Source organism: Papio anubis, chromosome X (genome assembly GCF_008728515.1).
Source record: "Papio anubis isolate 15944 chromosome X, Panubis1.0, whole genome shotgun sequence".
Classification (NCBI taxonomy): Eukaryota; Metazoa; Chordata; class Mammalia; order Primates; family Cercopithecidae; genus Papio; species Papio anubis.
The window spans coordinates 68,019,025-68,038,713 of record NC_044996.1 but is presented as its reverse complement, the minus strand read 5'-3'; the positions used below and the strand labels follow the sequence as shown (position 1 = coordinate 68,038,713).

At 35.8% G+C, this 19,689-nt stretch overlaps 1 protein-coding gene across 4 annotated transcripts in view; it reads right to left on the bottom strand.

Moving 5' to 3' along the window:
• HDX (highly divergent homeobox) overlaps positions 1-18,498 on the bottom strand; it is a 188,687-nt gene extending 170,189 nt beyond the window's left edge. The window contains exons 1-3 of one of the 4 annotated variants that reach the window (XM_031660578.1): positions 15,003-18,498; positions 12,833-12,947; positions 724-832 (exon numbers count right to left, since the gene is read on the bottom strand). The gene's annotated coding sequence lies outside the window, so the exon portion shown is untranslated. The remainder of the gene's footprint in view (positions 1-723; positions 833-12,832; positions 12,948-15,002) is intronic. The other 3 variants (XM_031660580.1, XM_031660577.1, XM_031660579.1) reach the window with 3 other exon arrangements.
• Between the last annotated feature and the right edge of the window lie 1,191 nt (positions 18,499-19,689).

Genomic DNA, 19,689 nt, shown 5'->3' with positions numbered 1-19,689 from the left:
ATGCCAACATCTGGGTCATTATAGGTGTTGTCAACTCCTGTTGAGTAAGTTTAAACTCTATTTTGGGTATTTTGAATATTATTTGTTGGCAACCTCTTGAGAATGTTGTTTTGGCAAAATACAGTTAACAGGCAATCAACTATGTCAGATTCAACTGCAAATATATATATTTTTTAACTTCTGTCAGCAAGTCTTTTCAGTTTTGAAATCCTTTGCTGTGTTATTTTAGGTCTGTCCTCACACTAGTACCATTTGGGTGGTGGTTTCAATGTCAATTCTATTTCCAAAGCCTTTGCTATCTATTTTGAATCTGTCCCACTCATGAGCAACTCAAGGATGAGCTTAAGCTTTCTACAGGTTGATGCCCAGTATTAAAGGATCCCCTTCCTCAACTCTTTCCTCTCCATGATTCTCCGCTCACTGTACAGCCTGCAAGGGCCACTTCTCCTGGTCCTCTAGACAGAAATATAGGGTTTCCGTTAGAGTTTATTTTAGTTGTTCTATTGTCACTGCAGCATAGCTCTGCAACTGGAGCCACCATTGACAGAAAAGTGGAAGTGAGAGACAGAGACTGAAACTGACTCAGGATTTACTTTCACACTATTGGGACTGCCAGCTGTTATTGCAGTTTTAGCCTGCAATGTACCACTCCATAGTTTCATGAGATGGATCCAGCCTTGGGTCAAAGACTTAAGAGAAATGGGGGAAGACTGGGAAACTCACCCATATATGGTCACTTCAAATTCTGACTGCCATCCTCAATCTGCCTGCTTTTGTTTACTTTTAGGAGTTCTGAGGGAGTTTCTTTTAAAATTTTGTCCAGTGATTGTAGCTGTAATAATCAGGAGAGAAGGTTATAGTGGGCTTACTTCATCTTGGTCAGAATTGGAAGTCTAGCACTGCATTTTTAAAATTTAGATCAAACTAAACTTTAAGGAACTTTAAGTCAAATTAAAGCTATATTTTAAAATTAAAGCTATATTTATTACTGAAGAGCAGTACTTTTGGGTTGATATTACTGGTTTAAAATCTAAAACACACACACACACACACACACACAGACACACACACACACAACCGGTTTTCTTTCTCAGAAGCTTTTATATATGAAAATACAAATAACTACACTTTTGAATAAATTAAATATTGGAAATGTTTTGAAGAAAATAAAAGACAATAGCAATAATATATTTCTAGGCATTTTTTTCTTGGCATTTTAATTTTCTTGGCCATAAAAATAAATGCTTAATGTTTAATTGTATAGTCCCTAGTTGTTCTGCATAATTTGGTATGAAGACATATGAAGATTCTCCAGTTGCCACTATACTTCCACTTCTAAGATATTTTGGGAAATCAGTCATTCTGGAAAGCTAAAGTGTATACTCTTTTGAGCAATAAAACTTTACTTTTCATAAGTTTTCATCTTAGATGAAAATATTTCTGAGCTACCATATTCACTCTCTTGAGTTTTTAAACAGGGAGTAGAGAAATAAAGTCTTTTTTTATAAGACTGGGTCATCATTATAAACATAATTTAATAAATGGTGTTCTAATAATTGTGATACGGTGTCTGTCTCTTCATTAAAACACATTAAACTCCTGCATATCCTTTTTATAGTTTCTCTTTTACTCTCCTTGTCTGTCATCGTTTGTCATGCTGTCATTGGGCTTCCCTTTAGCAATTCCCTCTCACCCCTAATTTGCCAGGTTTTGTTGTTTTTCATTAGTTTGTTTTTTCTAATCTGGTAGAAGACCAGAATTTTCTGGAAAGGCCTAAGAGGTTCACTCATGACTATCATTTGGACCTTACCTTGTAGATTTTGTGACACTTATTTTCTTGAATTTGCTGGATGAATGATATATGTGAAGGATTACTACTGTGCCCTTTTACTCTAGTGATAATCTATAGTAGTTAAAATGGCTATTTTGTTTCACACATTATGAGCTGAGCAGTAGTGGAATAGAAAGTTGGATTAAAATCAACCCCCCTGACCATGTGGATATATGGTTGTGGTGAAGTACAATTTATGGCACTAATTATTTAGTAAACAAAACAACTGCCATCTTTTGCTTAATACTTAGCAAATAAGGCAAATAAAAACATTAGATGAAATATTAAATTACTCTTAACAACACAGAGCAAGCGGGACTTCCGTTGGAAGAAGGAAAGAGTTGTTGTAGAGGTTGGGGACTCTTGGATCAAACAAACTTTGGTATTCCACTCCCAGGTCAATATGTCAATTTTTGTGTATCAGTGATAGACAAAGGGAAACCAGTGGGTCAAGTTCACCTCTGCTGATGTTACAGAGAAAGTTTTATCCTCAACTGTCTATACAATGCACGATAATCTGCTTTGCTCTGCCTTAACCAATCAGGCAGACCTAAGAGTATGGCAGAGGGAGAGAGTTCCTTCTCTTTGTCTCACATACTATAAGCTTCTGTATTACAGGAAGCAAATTTTCATCTTTTTTATTAACCAGCTTCCAAAACAATGCCTTGGACATAGTAAGTGCTCAAATGAGTTGCAAAGTATTATCTCCACTTCTATTTCCTAAAAAACTTTTGTGTAGATTTGATATTACGTCTTTCTTAAATGCTTTGTAGCATTAATGAGTAAAGCAACTTGGGTCTGAAGATTTCTTTAAAGGAAGATTTTAATTAAAAATTCAATTTATCTTATTAAATATAAAATATTAAGTTACTGTTTTTCTTTTACAATTGATTTTAGTAATTTCCAACTTTTAAGAAATTGATACATTTCCTTTAAGTTATGGAATGTATAGTCATATAGGTTAACTTTGTGGGTATACTGTTTAATGTCTGTACAGTCTATTGTGATACATTCTCCCTCATTATGATATTGGCAATTTGCGTCCTCTCGCCTTTTTTCTTTTTCTCTAAGATGTAACATTTGGTTTCATTGCCTTTGTTCATTGCTTTTCTATTTTCTATATAAATTATTTATGCTCTTAGCATTATCATTTCCTCTTTATCCTTGTTTTGAGCTTAATTTGCTCTTCTACTAATATTTTGTTAAAGTGACCCTCAAGTAATAGATTTCAAGTTTTCTATGTATCCACTAAATTATCCTTTTATTTCTCCTCTACTGGCCTTTGTGCTATTATTGCTACACATTTTGCTTTTACAAATGCTACTAAATCCCAAATAAGTTGTTTTTGTAAAAATTAGACAGTTATTGCTTAAAATGTTTTTTTTAAATTTAAAGATCTTTCATTTGTCCCCACGTATTTACTATTTCCAGTACTCTCCTTTCCATTATGCATGATAAAATTTCAATTTGGTATTATTTTTCTTCTGTGTGATGATTTCCTTTAACAGTTTTGATAGTGTATATCTGCTAGTGATGTATTTTATACTTTGGTATGAGTGGATGAACTTTTATATTGCTTTTTTCATATATAAAATTCTAAGTTAACTCATTTTTTTCTTTCAGCACATTAAGAATGTTGCCCCATTGTTTTTTGTGTTGCATTGTTTCCGTGAGATATATCCTACCATTGTCATATTTGTTCTCCTATACTTAAAGTGCAGTTATTTTCTTTGGTTGCATTTAAGATTTTCTCTTTTCTATGAATTTCAATTATTAGATTATGAAATACCTTGGTGCCATTTTCTTCATCGTTCTTATTCATGGGATTTGTTGAGCTTCTTGGGTATGTAGGTTCGTAGATTTCATCAAATTTGTAAAATTTTCAACTGTTCGTTTTTAGATAATTTTCTTCTACTTCCCACCTTGTGTGACTCACAAAATATGGACAGTAGGTTGAATGACTTTGGCTCACAATTCACTGTTGCTCCATTCATTTATTTCTCCTATTTTTCTCTCTACTTTTCATTTTGAATACTTTTTATTTGTGTGTATTAAGGTTCACTATTGTTTTTCTTCTGCAGTAGCTAATCTGCTGTTAAAATTATCCAGTGCATTTGACATTTCATATACTATATTTTGTCTCTAGAATTTCAATCAATGTGGATCTTTTTTAAAAATCTATTTTGTTCTCATCTTGGTTGTGCTTTCTTCTACCTCATTGAACATATGGAATGCAGAAATAATAGCTGGGTTTTTTTAAACATTCTTCTCTACTAATTTGGCACCCTTTTTTCATTCTGTTTTTCTTATTGCCTTCTCACTGGAATATGAGTTGTATATTTTCCTATTTCTTTGCATGCTTGGGGATTTTTCATTTAACATCAGATATTATGAATCTTGTCGTTGGGTACGGTCTGTTTTTGTAGTATTTCAATATGTTTGCCTTTGTTCGGGGATATATTTAAGTTACTAGGAATTGGTTTGGTTCTTTTGAGGTTTGCTCTTGTCAGGCAAATCTAGAATTGCCTTTATTCTAGATCTAATTTGCTCCATTATTCAGGCAATACCCTTGTGAGGACCTTCTTAAATGTCTCTTGAAATATGATGTTTTACAATCTAGCTAGTGGGAACATAACCATTCCTGGTCCTGCATGAGTTCTGAGGATTCATTTGCCTGTTCCTTTATTGTGGTTCTTTCTCTGTCCTCATCAGTTTCATCACACACTTGAACTGATCGTTATTCAGAAATTTGAAGGGTCCCTCTACAGATCTATGAAGCTCTCTCCATATGCAGTTTTCTCCTTCACTGTGCAATGTTCTCTCCAGTACACTGTTCCTCAAATTGTAGGCACCTTTGTACTTTCTGAAATCTGAACTATGTCTTCTCAACTCAGAGAGACCTCTAGCCTTTTGGGGCTCCTTTTACCTGAGCTATTGTCTGGAAACTTTCCCAAGGCAGTAAATTGGGACATTCATAGGGCTCATCTTGTCTCCTTTCTCTAGAGAATCATGGTCTTGTGCTGCCTTTTGTCAAAGGTCTAAAATTCATTATTTTCTATTTTTTTCTGTTTTTTGTTTGTTGGTTGGTTTGTGTTTAAATAGTTAAGATAAAAGAGGAAATCCTGTTACTGTTACTTCATCATTGCTATAAGCAGAAATTCAGGTGACCTTTTGGAGTGGTGGAGTGGGAAGGCTTTAGGAGTTTGGATACCTCCATCCTATTAAGCTCTTAAGCTTCATAACTTGCTAGTCTTGTGACTTTAGCAGAGATAAGTGACCTCTGGAACCTCAGTTCCTTCATCTGGAAAATGGGAATATAAAACCTGTCCTATTCTTCTTCAAATGATGTGTCATCTTCATTAAAATACTTAATAAACTGCAATGTGCCACGTCAAGTCTATTTTTGTTAATAGTTAACATATCATCAACTGGCCATCAGTACTGGGAATAACTCTTTTAATGTACATCAATCCACTCCTACACAACTTATATGTGAACCTCAAACGAAGGATATGTACATTATGATATTATGATGGCAAAAGGAAGACTGATTCTGAGACCCCTGTCTATGCAATAGGAGTTTAATCTTTCAAAACGTTTGAGAAGGTGAAAGTTAAGCACAACAAATAGCATGGTGTCCACATATGCATGGAAGCCACTCCAGAATTTTTTAGTGTAAATTTAATATTACAAAAAGCTTTTTTTTTTTTCTTTTTTCTGAGCTGGAGCTTCACTCTTGTTGCCCAGGTTGAGGTGCAATGGCACTATCTTGGTTCACTGCAGCCTCCACCTCCTGGGTTCAAGCAATTCTCCTGCCTTAGCCTCTAAGTAGCTAAGATTACGGGCAGTGGCCACCACGACTGGCTAATTTTTGTATTTTAGTAGAGATGGGGTTTCAGTTCTCTATTTACTTTATTTTATAATCATCTTGCCAACGTTTTTAGATATTGCAAAAAATAAATTCCAGCATTTTCAAAACATCAAGTCTAGTGACAGACATCTGTTTATTCTAATACTATGAAAGTATATTGTCTGTTTATTAAGCTATAATTTACTGAAATGTATTGCACACATCTCTTATCTTTCTTTTTAGAGATAAAATTGACCTATATTGCTTAGGTGAAAATAGAAACAAAAGGAATTTTAATAAAAACTTATCATACAACTTTCTCAGGACACAAAGAAATTGTTCACTGACCTCACTTTAAGACACACCTAAAATTATGTAATTAATATTCGGTTTTGTCAGCTACATAAAACATATTCATAGTGACGTGAACACAAATTGCAAGAAAATTTTATGTACACATACTCCACATAAACATATGAAAGTACAAAGGGACGTATATGTCTATAGCTACATCCCTAATGACTAAATTCTAAAGAGAGCTTCTACCAAACAAATGCATTAGCAAGTAAATATACTGGATCTCAGAATGTTTAATCAATGATAAAAATGTATTAGCCTTTAATGACACTTGCTTTATTCACATGGTAATGTGTTCAAATAATATACACCTAAAACTATAAATACCTAATCATACCCTCAGATATCAGAAATAATAAATACCTAGTATATGATAGCACAACGGGTTGACTATAGTCAAAATAATTTAATGATATATTTAAAAATAACTAAAAGAGTATAACTGAATTGTTTGTAACACAAAGAATAAACGCTTAAAAATGGATAGGCCATTTTCCATGATGTGATTATTATACACTGCATGCTTGCATCAAAATATCTCATGTACCCCATAAATGTGTACACCTACTATGTACCCACAAAAGTTAAAAATAAAAAAATTAAAAATACTAAGAAAAGTAAAAAGATCAATTTCAAATAGATAAACAAGCTGAATGACAAAAACAGAAATAGGGACTCAACTGAATGACTGATTTCCTTTAGCTCTGTTTTTATGCAATCCCACATGCATCCATCCATACAGAATATATGACAGTGATACATAGCACTGATAACCAGTGACATATAGCATCTCCTAATGAGCTAAGTAGTACCTGGATTCATTCATATTCATCGAGTAAATTTTGTTTCAATAAATTGTTTTTCTTTGTACATTTCTAGCCCTAAAAAAAAAGTGCAAGTAAATCACTTCTACCTTTCACTGGAGACTGTTTGTACTGCCACAACCATTGACGACTAACATTTCACAATCTTGCAAATCACAGTCTTGTTAATACCTTTAAAATGTAGGTTGTATTTTAACTTACTAATGAGGGAAGTACACAAAGAAATAGACTATTAGTTATCTTATAACTCTCATTCCTGATTTTGCATCAACCTGCAGAAATTTAGGGGAAAAAGATTTAGGCACACATTACAGTTTAGGGGGATATCCCTCAAAGTACACCATCAAGTGGTAAGTAGGTAACATTATATAAACACACACATATATAGTGTAGAAACAACATAGAAACACGCATGTATTTAGATAATGAAAATGTGAAAGCATAAATTTATCCCCACCAAGAAAAGGAAACTCTTGTACAATTTTGGTGGGGATTTAAATTAGTACAGTAATTATGGAAACAGTATGGAGGTCCCTAAAAAATTAAAAATAGAATTCCTACCATATACGATCCAGCTATCCCACTTCTCAATATATAGCCAAAGGAAATAAAATCAGTGTCTTGAAGATATATCTGCACTCCCATGTTCACTCACTGCAGTCTTATTCACAATAGCCAAGATATGGAGTCAACCTAAGTGTCTATCAACAGATGAATGGATTAAGAAAATGTGGCATATATACAAAATGGAATACCATTCAGCTTTGACAAAGAAAAAATAATGTTGTCATTTGCAACTACATGGGTGAACCTTGAGGACTTTATGTTAAGTGAAATAAGTCAGGCACAGAAAGACAAATACTGCATAATCTCACATATGTGGAATCTAAAAAAAGTCAAATTCATAGAAGCAGAGAGTAGAAAGGTAGTTATCAAGGGTAGGGAACAGTGGAAGATTGGGTCGATGTTGATCAAGGAATACAAAATTTTAGTTAGACAGGAAGAATAAGTTCAAGAGATCTATTGTACAACATGATGACTACAGTTAATAACCATGTATTGGATACTTGAAAATTCCTAAGAGAGTGGATTTTACATGTTTTCACCACAAGGTAAGTATGTGAGGTAACTGATATGTTATTAGCTTGATTTAGCTGTTCCACAATGTGTACATATATCCAATCATCATGTTACACACTATAAACATATACATTTTTGTCAATCAAATAATGAAGGATTATCCCCACAAATACTTTAAAGAGTAAGAAAATGCATAGTGTAATCATGCTCAAGACTTCTTGGCAAAAAAATAAAGAAATTGCATAATGACTTAAAAGTGTCATAGAGCAGAACCCCAAATCTGATAGCCACAGGTAAAACTCCTCCTTTATTCTTCAAATGAAAAAAATAAAACAAAAACAAAAGATACTTAAGGCAGAATATCTCAAACAGAGACCCAAAGATAGATTTTGTCAGTTTAGCAAAAATTTTGCTTTTGTTTTTGTGGGTAGCCTCTAAAAGTTGGAAAAGCCAAGGAAACAAAACCTTCTCTAGAGGTGCTAAAAAGGAAAGAACTGCTGACACATTTATTTTAACCCAATGAGACCCATTCAGACTTGTGCCTTCTGGAACCATAAGATAACAAATTTGGGCTGTTCCAGGGCAATAATTTTGTCGTGATATGTTATGGAAGCAAAGAGACAACATACCATTCCCCTTGAGGATGTTGGTGACAGTGAACCCAATACAACTATATTCTTCTGTAACACTCCGTTGAAAAGTCAAGTAATTAGGATAAACATCATTTCAATAGTAAAGTCATTGCTATCACCAATGTAAGTGGATATACTCAGAGGCTTATCGATTTTACCTATGACATTTGTGTAGTTTTTTTCTCTTAATGATGCAATGTATACTTCAGAATGGAACAAAGCTGATCTGTATTCATCATACAATATATAATGGTGAATGCTTAGATTGCATATTTCTTTAGAAATGTGAAAACACACTAAAGAAAATTCAGGTTTTTGTTTCTATGATCACCAGATCTTAAAAGTCTCTGTTGTACAGGACGTCAGATTTCACTTTACTTCAGTGCTTCTCAGACATTAATACACATATTAGTAACTGGGGGGGGGGGGGTCTTGTTAAAATGCAGATTCCGATTCTGCATATCTAGCTTGGGGCCAGAGATTTTGCAGTGTCTAAGCGTCTCCCAGGTGATGTTCATGCTACCACTCTATGGAACACACTTTGAATAGCAAGGGAGGGATTCACAAATCCCTACCTGAGGCTCCATATGACAAACAATCCTAAATTCAAAAATTTTTCTCTGCATTCAGTATTACTAGGTGGGAGAACAAAAATAATCTCAAACTGACTTCCCACATCTTTTAACCATTTATTAGTGATGAAAGTGAGCCTAGATAAAATGTCTGACTTGTTACTTTAATAACTAACATATATATTCAAAAATAAATTCGTGTGACTATACTTTTGTCTTAGAATAATGAGGAGGAGTCAAGACTGAGCATTCTAATACCTAATGTAATACTTCCCACTAATACAGAATATATTTCTTCTTCCACATTTTACAATGCCTGGATCTCTTCCAGTTGTTGCTTTGTTGAGGGGTGATACGGTTTGACTCTGTGTCCCCACCCAAGTCTCATCTAGAATTGTAATCCTCACATGTGGAGGGAGTAACCTGGTGGAAGATGACTGGATCGTGGGAGTGGTTTCCCCCATGATGTTCTCATGATCATGAATGAGATGCTGTAAAAGTGTTTGGCAGTTCCCACTTCACTCTTTCTCTTTCCTGCTGCCATGTAAGACGTGCCTTGCATTTCTTTCAACTTCCACCATGATTGTAAGTTTCCTGAGGCCTCCCCAGCCATTTGGAACTGTGAGTCAATTAAATATCTTTTCTTTATAAATTACCCATTCTGGAGAAGTTCTTTATAGCAGTGTGGAAACAGATTAATACAAGGGGATTTCAACACAACAAATTTTCGGTCTATGAAAGGGCAAAGCTATTTTGAAAATGTATCTCAGATGATTACTTTCTTAAATGACACAGCTATTCCATCCACAAAACATACAATAGGTATACTAATCTAACCAAATAAGAAAATATTGAATCATTAAATTAGCGTATTAGAAAAGTTATATAATACTAGAATCTACTTTTTTAATAAAATCCACTCATGAAGTGCTTTCAACATTGGTTGATTTGACAGTAAGAAAGAATATGGGTCTATGTGCCTTCTGCCAGTGAAGCCATTGGAGGTCAGCACAATGAGCCATTTCCCCTAAACTTCAGCCTTTATTTATTTAAAAAATGTCATCTCCACTGAGGAAAAAAAAAAAGGGAAATATTACTCAGAAGGAGTATATTATTATACTAGAGGCTCAGAAGGAGAAAAGAAACTAGGAGCTTAGAAGGAGAAAAGAAGCTAGGAGGAAAATACACATGTTGTATGTGTGTGTGTGTGTATATATGAATTTATGTATACACATGTGTGTGTGTGTGTATAGATATATATATGAATACATAAATTTTTTGAAAAACAATGAAGATAGGCCTCACTCTAGCTCCTTAACCTATACCTAGTAGCTTAACAGTTGAGAATGCAGTGTCTAGAATAACACCTGCTCTCAAATCCTGGCTTTGCCACTCAGTGGTACATGACCCTGAATGAGCACCATACACCAATACTTGCCTAATTACAAAAGCGCTTAGTGGGAGTATATAAGCCACATGTTTGCATTACTGTTTTTAGAAGCTTGAAAGAAACTATCCCTAACTCCAAGGGAAAAGGGGTTAAGGAGATAGTTTGCTAAATTTTGCCACCCTGACAAATAATAGGCTTAAAGATTCTAAGGATCAACCCAAATGCACATACGTCTACTTGTGAAACAACAGGAGAATTTTTGTGAAACAAAAGGTAAGACAGATATTGTTCTAGATTTCTTTACAGATGGAAGATGTAAGGTGAAGCATTTAATTGACTGACAGTATAATTTCATGTATCCAGTTGCCTTATACCTAGATCTCTGGTTTAACCCAGGCAATTTTGCTACTAGTTGGCACAAGAATGACCCCATTTGGACAGACAGGTTTCAACTTATTTCCTTAAAATTTCATGCAGACTGGAAAGGTATTACGATATCAGTGATAGCTTCTGAATATGCCAGCATCTCGAGCTCCCTTCTTATGCATAATATATCTCTAGAATTATCAATATTTGCTTCTAAACTAGTGTACCTAGATATAGTGTACTCAATGCAAGTATATTAAGAAACCACCAATTTCAGTTTTAGCTCACTGACTCCACAATAAAATAAAAATCAACAATTCAAATTTTATTTATTCTGTTGGAGATTGCACTATAAAAATATAATTCCCTCTGGAAGTATGATACAATTTTAAAAGCAGAAGGCAATAAATGTTTTTAAAATGTATTTTATGCAAAGTTTCATGCCGTATTTTTTCAATCAGGACTGAGAGAGTGTGTTTTAATAAAATATCTAAAACAAATGTAAATATACACCATTTATTTGGGTAATCTTACAAATCTCTAACTTCGTAGAAGTAATATGGTGTTTATGAAATGCACGTGCACACACACACACACACACACACGTCTCAGATTCCAGAGATTTAGATCCTAGCTAAAGCTCTGCCAAAAGTTCATTATATTGACCTTAGTCAAGCACAACTTGGTGATTACAAGTCAAACCCATGACTGGGTCTTGACTGTGACATGTAGTAGCTGTATGCACCTGGGCAAATCAACTGCTTTGAAATATGTTTTTTCATTTGTAAAATGGGAAATAATACTATACACTCTTTCATATAGATTTTGTGATGTTTAAATGCAATAAGATATATAAAGTTTTTAGCACAATGTCTGGCACTAAGTGCTTAATAAATATTAGTGTTTATTAATGCTAGTAAAGTACCTCACTTTTTTGGCCTTCAGATTCTTTACTTGTAAAATAAGGGGATTAGCTTATCATTATAAAATCTCCCCCAACTCAAACTCTACAACTTAAAGAGAAAACCCAATGTCATCCTCCCAGATAGAAATTGTAAAACAAGCTTTAAAAATATATGTCACACTCATTTTTTTTCATATTTTATTTTGAGCTCTCTAAACTTAACAGCATATTTCTAAGCACCACATTCTATCCAGAGTTGCTTAAGTTTGATCAGTTTTCTCTACTGATCTATATGTAAATGTCTAGGAAAGTCTCAATTACTATGAAAGCTGGCTACAAGCTAAAACAGCTTTGAGGAGTTTCATATAATGTAGGTAATCAGAGAAAAGGTCAAAAGATTTTCCCTTATAATAAATAACATTCATGGTTCACTTGCAATTATCTATAATAATGATGTTCTAATTTACAGGTTACAACACCCTTCTGATTACTTTTAATCCATGTTTCTACGTCAAAAAATTTTATGTGATATTGAGATGGTACCTCAAAGTGAGGCAGGAGCCAAAGTGAAATATGTGAAAAACCTCTGTATTAAACCATAATCACACTGTCATTCAAGTAAAACTTGAGCTCTGCAGAACAGTGCAATTTGAAGCCTAAGGGATAGGAAAGTGACAACCAATATATAATAGCAATTATAACAATCATCACAGTGGTCATCTCTGATTCAAGAGATGTACACATGAAAACTATCAGGAATAGTCAATATAAGATAGCAATTGTAGATAAAATGTAATAAAAAATGAGGAATTTGTATATTTTTAAAGATACACGCTACGATGTCACCAAAGAGAAGTATAGAACAATGGAATACCTCTTTATTTAGTATTTTTCAAACTGAGAAAATTACAGACAGAACCGCTTCTGGGATAGTGTTCCCTCCCTTGATCTTGTTTATGAGGACATTATATATTTGAAGGCCACCCAGTAAATAGAGATCTCTGTAATTCCTTTCCTCTGACTTACATTCAGGTTTATTTAGTCATTGGAGGGTCTCTTGCCTGACCAACGATGAATAAGCTTTCACATGTGTACAGTTCTCTCTATAAAAATACCGCTTCATTTCCAAGGAAATTGTTTTCTGGGGAAAAAAAGAACATAAACAGCTACAGCTATTTTGATTATTCAGTTAGGTGCTACGGACAGATAATAAAGAAATAGATGGCATGGTTCCAACCCTTAAGGAAGGGTTTAAAATCCGGCTGAGGATTCCAGTCTAACACACACACACACACACACACACGACAACAGCAGCAACAACAACAACAACAACAACAACAACAACAAAAGAGACAATACAAAGCAACCCACAAGCAAGTGACAAAGACAAGAATTAATGTGGGAATTCTAGGAAAAGTGAGGTCAGTAACATTTGGGTTAGATTAATTTGGAAGGCAGTTGTGGAGGGGTGCAATCTGAGTTGAGTTTCCAAAGCGAGTAAGATGTGAATTATGTAGAAGAGAGGGCATCCTAGGTGAAGGGGATAGTAATGGTATAAGGAGCAAAGTTATACAGGTAGATTGTTCTCCCTAACTGAACATTAAAGAGAGTTGAGCACTGAAGAATAAAGGAAAATAAGACTCCTGCATTACAATGAGGCCAGATTATGAAGTTCTTTGAAATTCGAGTGGAATTAGGCTTGAAACAATAGAAAATAAGGAACCAAGAATATGTTGGTTAAAGAAAGTGACCTGTTGAAAGAAGTGTTCACAGACCACTAAGGATGTGGAGCACAGGTGAAGACTGCCTAGGAAGCTCCTACAGTGACTAGATAAGTGGTGATGAGAATTTAGATTGTAAAGGAGGAATGGTGAGAGAAGTCTTTCAAAGGAAAATTTACCAGTACTTGATAATCCCTTAACTATGAGAAACAGAGAAAAATCCAGATTCCTCTGTAAAATTGTCAGGAGTCTATGATCAGACTGTGAAGGGCAATTAATAACAATACTGTACAATCTATTCATCAGGAATAGACAGGCAGGTTGTTCTTCATTGTTCCTCACAACTGCTGAGTAATAAAAGCCTTAATATAAGTAATGTAACAGCGTTCCCAATGAAGGAGTGAAGGAAAAGGTCTCTCAAAATAATGTTTGACTTCAGTAATTCTATCAGAGACACAGAGGAAGAAGATGGACTTAGCACCAAACTTGAAATGGAGACTAAAGACTTATAAGAGATTGTCCCAAGAAGAGATAAAGACCAGAAAGGAAAATTTCTTACTCTGAGCCTCCACAATGGACTTCATTCTGAGTCTTTCCAAAGAATTTAGGGTTCAAAATCATTGTCACCCCAAATCAGAGCTCCTTTAAGATTAAAATTTAGATTCATTTGAATAATTAGTGTTTATTTTTCCAAACAGTTTCTTATCTGATAAACTTCTACTCCACAAATTCTTCTAGAATTCATTCTGTTATTCAACATCTAATACCTGGAAATTTAGAATTTGCCTTCTCAAATTTATAAGGCTCATTTTGAAGCTGGATTTACTCAGCAGGCCAGTTTAAACTAAATGGCAGATCCCTCTCCATCAACTGGTGCTTGAAACATCACAAGGTCTGGGATGTTCCCTGGGTCTCTACTTTCCAAATTCAGCCCAGAAATGGCTCAGCCCCACCTCTTCCAGTGAAACCGAAACAGCGCCTGTGCAAACTCCACGCCTATTCTCCTCACAGTGACCCACCCCGCCCCCACCAAGGTGCTAATGCGCAGGCGCAGCGCTCTCAGTGCCTTTGAGTAGGGCTGTGAGAAATCTACTGTCCAGTGAAATCTAGAAGTGGTAGAATTCAATCCCTCCTTTCCTCGGAGGCAGAGGTGCCACTTCCTTCTACTACCCAACCAGAAGCGCGTCCCAAACGTCGCCCTCTCTCGGAGCAAGCAAGGTCTTTCGCTCTCTGGCAATCCCCATTGTATCCCTATCCGCAGCTCGTTTCTAATCTCACTCAGCCGCCAGCTTTCGCTAGGAGGATAGAGGCACTTCGCTCCCTAGGATCCGCACCAGTTTTTTGGCTGCCTGTTTAGGCCACGGAACCTATGGACCCCTCCACCCCCAACCTCGCCCCAAACTAGGAAAAGCATTATCCCGGTGCCTTGCCCGCCCTCCTTCGCCCTTCACACCCACTCAGTGTTGAGTGCTTACCTCGGGTGTGGTGCGGTTACGAAAGCAATCAGCGGAACCCAGATCAGGCCACTGCTGGGGCAGGCGGATTCAGCGAGATTTTTCCTGGGTCTCCACTGCCGCTTCAGACAATGAAATCAGCGTGTCCGATCATCAATTCTCATCATGATCGTGACGTCACAAAAGACAGCGGCCAATGGGAGCCTGCGATCAGCTCAGGACAGTCCCTGGCCTCAGCCCAGAACCCAAGAGTTGGGAGGGGGGAAGAGAGATGGCTGCCTGCAACTGGGCTGCCTTTTCCTCGCACAAATCAGCTACATCCACGGCCAGGGCTCTCTATACCTTCCTGAATAGCTGTGAACACCGAGCATCCCTGTGACTATAGTAGTTACATGCCAGCCATTTGAGCAGGTGCTGCCTGGCCTTCCAACTTGAAATTGGGTTTTAACAAAATTGTTACATGCTGCCAAAACCAAATGATAGCATAAAGAAATACAGTCCTTTGTGGTCGGTGTTCGATTGACAGGTAAATTTTCAGTTTTACTAAAATCAATAAGGTGTCCATCGAGACTTTAAAATTTTACAGTAAAAGCAAGTGTACTGTTATACGTGACTGGTGGGCTCTGATGACTGAGGAAAGAAACTATGGTTTTTATTCATCCAACCTCAATTCCTAGTCTGCCAGAAGCTACTTGGGTGATCACCATTATACCATTACACAAAAAAAGTCAAGTCACACGTTACATCATTTAACAGTTACTTGATATACTTCCCAGATTTGCTGGATGCCATGAGAAATACAGAATTCATTGATTCTCTGCTATCATAGAACTTGCAACATCATTTGGAAGACAAGATTAGCACACAGTAAATATTCACAACAATAAAATAAAGTACATGATCATGTGCTCAGTCATTAACTACAAGCAAGATCTACATTATTTAATGGTTGGAGATATCAGTGAAGTGGAAAGTCAGGGAAGCATTTTATGTAATTAAAACTTGAGATGGTTCTTGAATGGTGAGTAAGAGAGGATGGAAGGCACCGTCTTAAAGGGGAAAGATAGGCAAAGGTAGAGACGCATAAATTCATATGATGTGAGGAAGCCCATGATGAAATCATCTTGACAAATAGAGGGCATATGCTAAGGACTAGTGGTAGATGGAATTGGCTAATAATAAAAGCCTTTGAAAATAGGCAGATATCTTTTATTTGATTAAACGTTACCAAAAGCCATAAAGCATGTGACCTCAATCCTCTATAGTCAATTAGCCACAGAGGAGTTGATGTGATTTTTTAAAACAAAAGTCAGATTATGCCCAACTTCAGATTGTCCAATGGTTTCCTTTCACATATACAATAAAATGCAAATTTCTTACTATGTCCTCAAAGCCCTAAATGATCTGGCCTTCACCATCTTTCTGACCTCCCCTCCTGTCACTCAGCCACTAATTCACAAATACATTAATATTCTCTCTATTTCTCAAACAAGTCAAGCTAATGTCCACGGCAGTTGACCTTGTACTGTTGCACTTTCTGATCTTTGTATGACTTACTCCATCACTTGATTGAAATCTTTGCTCAAATGCAACCTCTTTAAAGAGGTTTTCATATTCAAAATTGTGATCTTCTTAACACTCTCTATACCCTTTTTTCTGTTTCATTTTTCTTCATGGTATTTATTATTAAATGAATTGTATATATTTAGTTATTGCAAATGTAAGCTCTATCAAGGCAGAGTTTTGTTCGTTTTGTTTATTATTGTATGCCTCGCATCCAGAAAGGCCCTAGATACAAAGTGGACAAATAAGTAAGTACTTATTGAATGAATGACTGAAAGCACATTTTTCAAGTTATTAATTTGCATTTTCAGGTACATTGGGATAGGCTGGAGTGAGAGAGACCATTTAGACAGTTGTAATGCTAACCCAGCTTCTAGGTGACATAGCCCTAGATTAGGGTGTCAAAAATGATGAAATATGAGACTTTCAAAGAAGGAATTATAAGGGTAAAGTGGAGGATTCAGAAACAGCTTATTGATAATTGATTAACATATTCATAAAGTACTACATACCTGAAACTGAGGTGATATGAGAAAAAAAGATCAGAGTCCCTACTCTTGAAGGGTTTATAATGCAAAGACACGAGAAGACATATATGAAACCATGGTACAAAAAGAGGCAATTAAATTAATCCAATTGTTCCTTCCTCTTTTGCCCTCTCACCATGCATCTAAGCTGCTAGTACATTTGAAGACTGTACCTTCAAAATATGCCCCAAATCTGAATATTCCGTACCTCCTCTATCACCATTACACCAAAGTCACTGTAACTTCTAGTTTGAAATACTGCAAAAGCATCTTACACGGTTTACTTTCTTCCACTCTTGTCCTTCTTCAAAAGTTTATCTTAACATCAGTCGAAATATTCTTTATAAAGTTTGAATCAGATCATATCACTACCTGGTTTAAAACCCTCCAAATGCGTCTCATTACATCAACAATAAAGTCCCAAGTCCTTGCTATGGTGTATTTCCCACCATTTGTTCCTGCCCTGGCTCACTATGCTGTAGCTACTCTGGTCTTTTGGTTATCTTTTTTCTCTCTGGAATGCCTATTTCCTCTTCAGAAACTTTGTGTTTGCTATGATTTCTTAGGAAACTCTTTCCCTAGATCTTCACATAGCATACTTCACATAATTCAGACTGTCTGCTAAAATGTTACCTTCTCAGATGGGACTTCATGGACCAATCAATTTAAAACAGCATTGCCCCCCCCCCACCACCACCATTATCTATCTCCTGTATCTTCTTGTTGTGCTTAATTTTTCTCATATCACTATGGAAAAATACATTATTTGTTTTGTTGGTTAGTTATTTTGCCTTTCCCCAACAGAATGAAATGTTCAAGGGGATAGGAACTTACCTCTCTTATTACTGTTATATCTCCAGTACTTAGAGTTGTAGTAATACCTAGCATGAAGTAGGCACTCAATGGATCTTTGTTGAATGAATAGATAAGGGAGAGCATAGATTGTGTAGTGCAGTAATAGATATTCAGGGATGAGAGATGATTTCAATACATGCCTAAGATATCAGTACCTGTCCTGTTCACAATATATCAATTAAAAACATGTTTATTGAACTTGTAAGTAAAAAACATCTAAGTAGAATAATTAAATCATGGATATTAACCAAGATTTCAAAGATCTCAAAAGACTCAACAAACAAATGCAATAAAATGAAGTTTGACAGGGATAAACAGTAAGTCTTGCTTTTAGGTTTACAAAAATCAGTTGCATAAGTACAGGAGGGGCAATAAACACCTAAGTTGAGAAGTGTATCTAAAAATTCTATAAATTCAGTATGAACTGGTATAACAAAGCTGCTAAACAAGATAATTCACACTTAAATTACATTAATAAAAAGTTATTATCTGAATCAAGAGAGTTAAGAGCTCCACTAGTCCCTACCGTAGTCAGACCACACTTGGTCTCTTCTATTGATTATCCTTATTTTAAAATAAAAATTCACTGGCTCAAGCCTGTAATCCCAGCACTTTGGGAGGCCGAGACGGGCGGATCACGAGGTCAGGAGATCGAGACCATCCTGGCTAACATGGTGAAACCCCGTCTCTACTAAAAATACAAAAAACTAGCCGGGCGAGGTGGCGGGCGCCTGTGGTCCCAGCTACTCCGGAGGCTGAGGCAGGAGAATGGCGTAAACCCGGGAGGCGGAGCTTGCAGTGAGCTGAGATCCGGCCACTGCACTCCAGCCCGGGCTACAGAGCAAGACTCCGTCTCAAAAAAAAATAAAAAATAAAAAATAAATAAATAAATAAATAAAAATAAAAATTCACAAATAGCTGCATTTAGAGAAGAAAAACCAGGATGATGAGGCATCTAAAAATTATATGATTTGAGGCAAGTATCCAGGAACTGAGGATGCTTAACTTAAAGAGGAGAAGACCTCAAGTATATAGAATATATAACTATCTTCAAATATTTGAAAGACTGCTGGGCAAAGACAACTGTGACTTATGTTGTGGTTTTCCAGAGGGCAGTACCAAGGCCAAAATGGATAACTGATGGGGAAAAAAGCCTCAGCTTAAAATTCAAGTGTTCAAAAATGATAGAGACTGTTTTGTAAAGTCAAAAGGCCTCAATCACTGGGAATGTTTCAGTGACCATCAGTCAGCAGTGTTGAAGTATTATCAATATTGAGTGACTACTAAAGTTGATTTCAACACAAAATTTACAGATTTTTGGATTATGTCAGAGGGAAGTTAGTCAGGAAAAGGCCTTAAAGAAAAAAAGTGAGTATGGTCTTTTAAGATTTGGTTTAGTCTGGTGGAGCTGAATCTAGGTTGGGGTACCACTAATAAAAGACAACCAATTTACTGCTCTCCCATTCTTCATTGGGGGGGAAAACATGTTCACAGTGCATTTTGGGTGAACATAAAAATGCATACACCAAAGAAAGTTCTGCCAACTTTAATTTTTTTCTTAATTTTTCCATTAATAAGGAATTTATTCGTAAGTTCATTTTAACCAACACAATCATTTATTGATATATGTGAGACCTGCCTAAATGAGCCCAGAACACAGCTCTAACCATTGGATTGCTAGGTTTAAAAAACTAACTTTCAATCTACTTAAAGTTACATTAATTTTTCTAGTACAGCTGATTTTCATTAATCAGAGTCTCTAT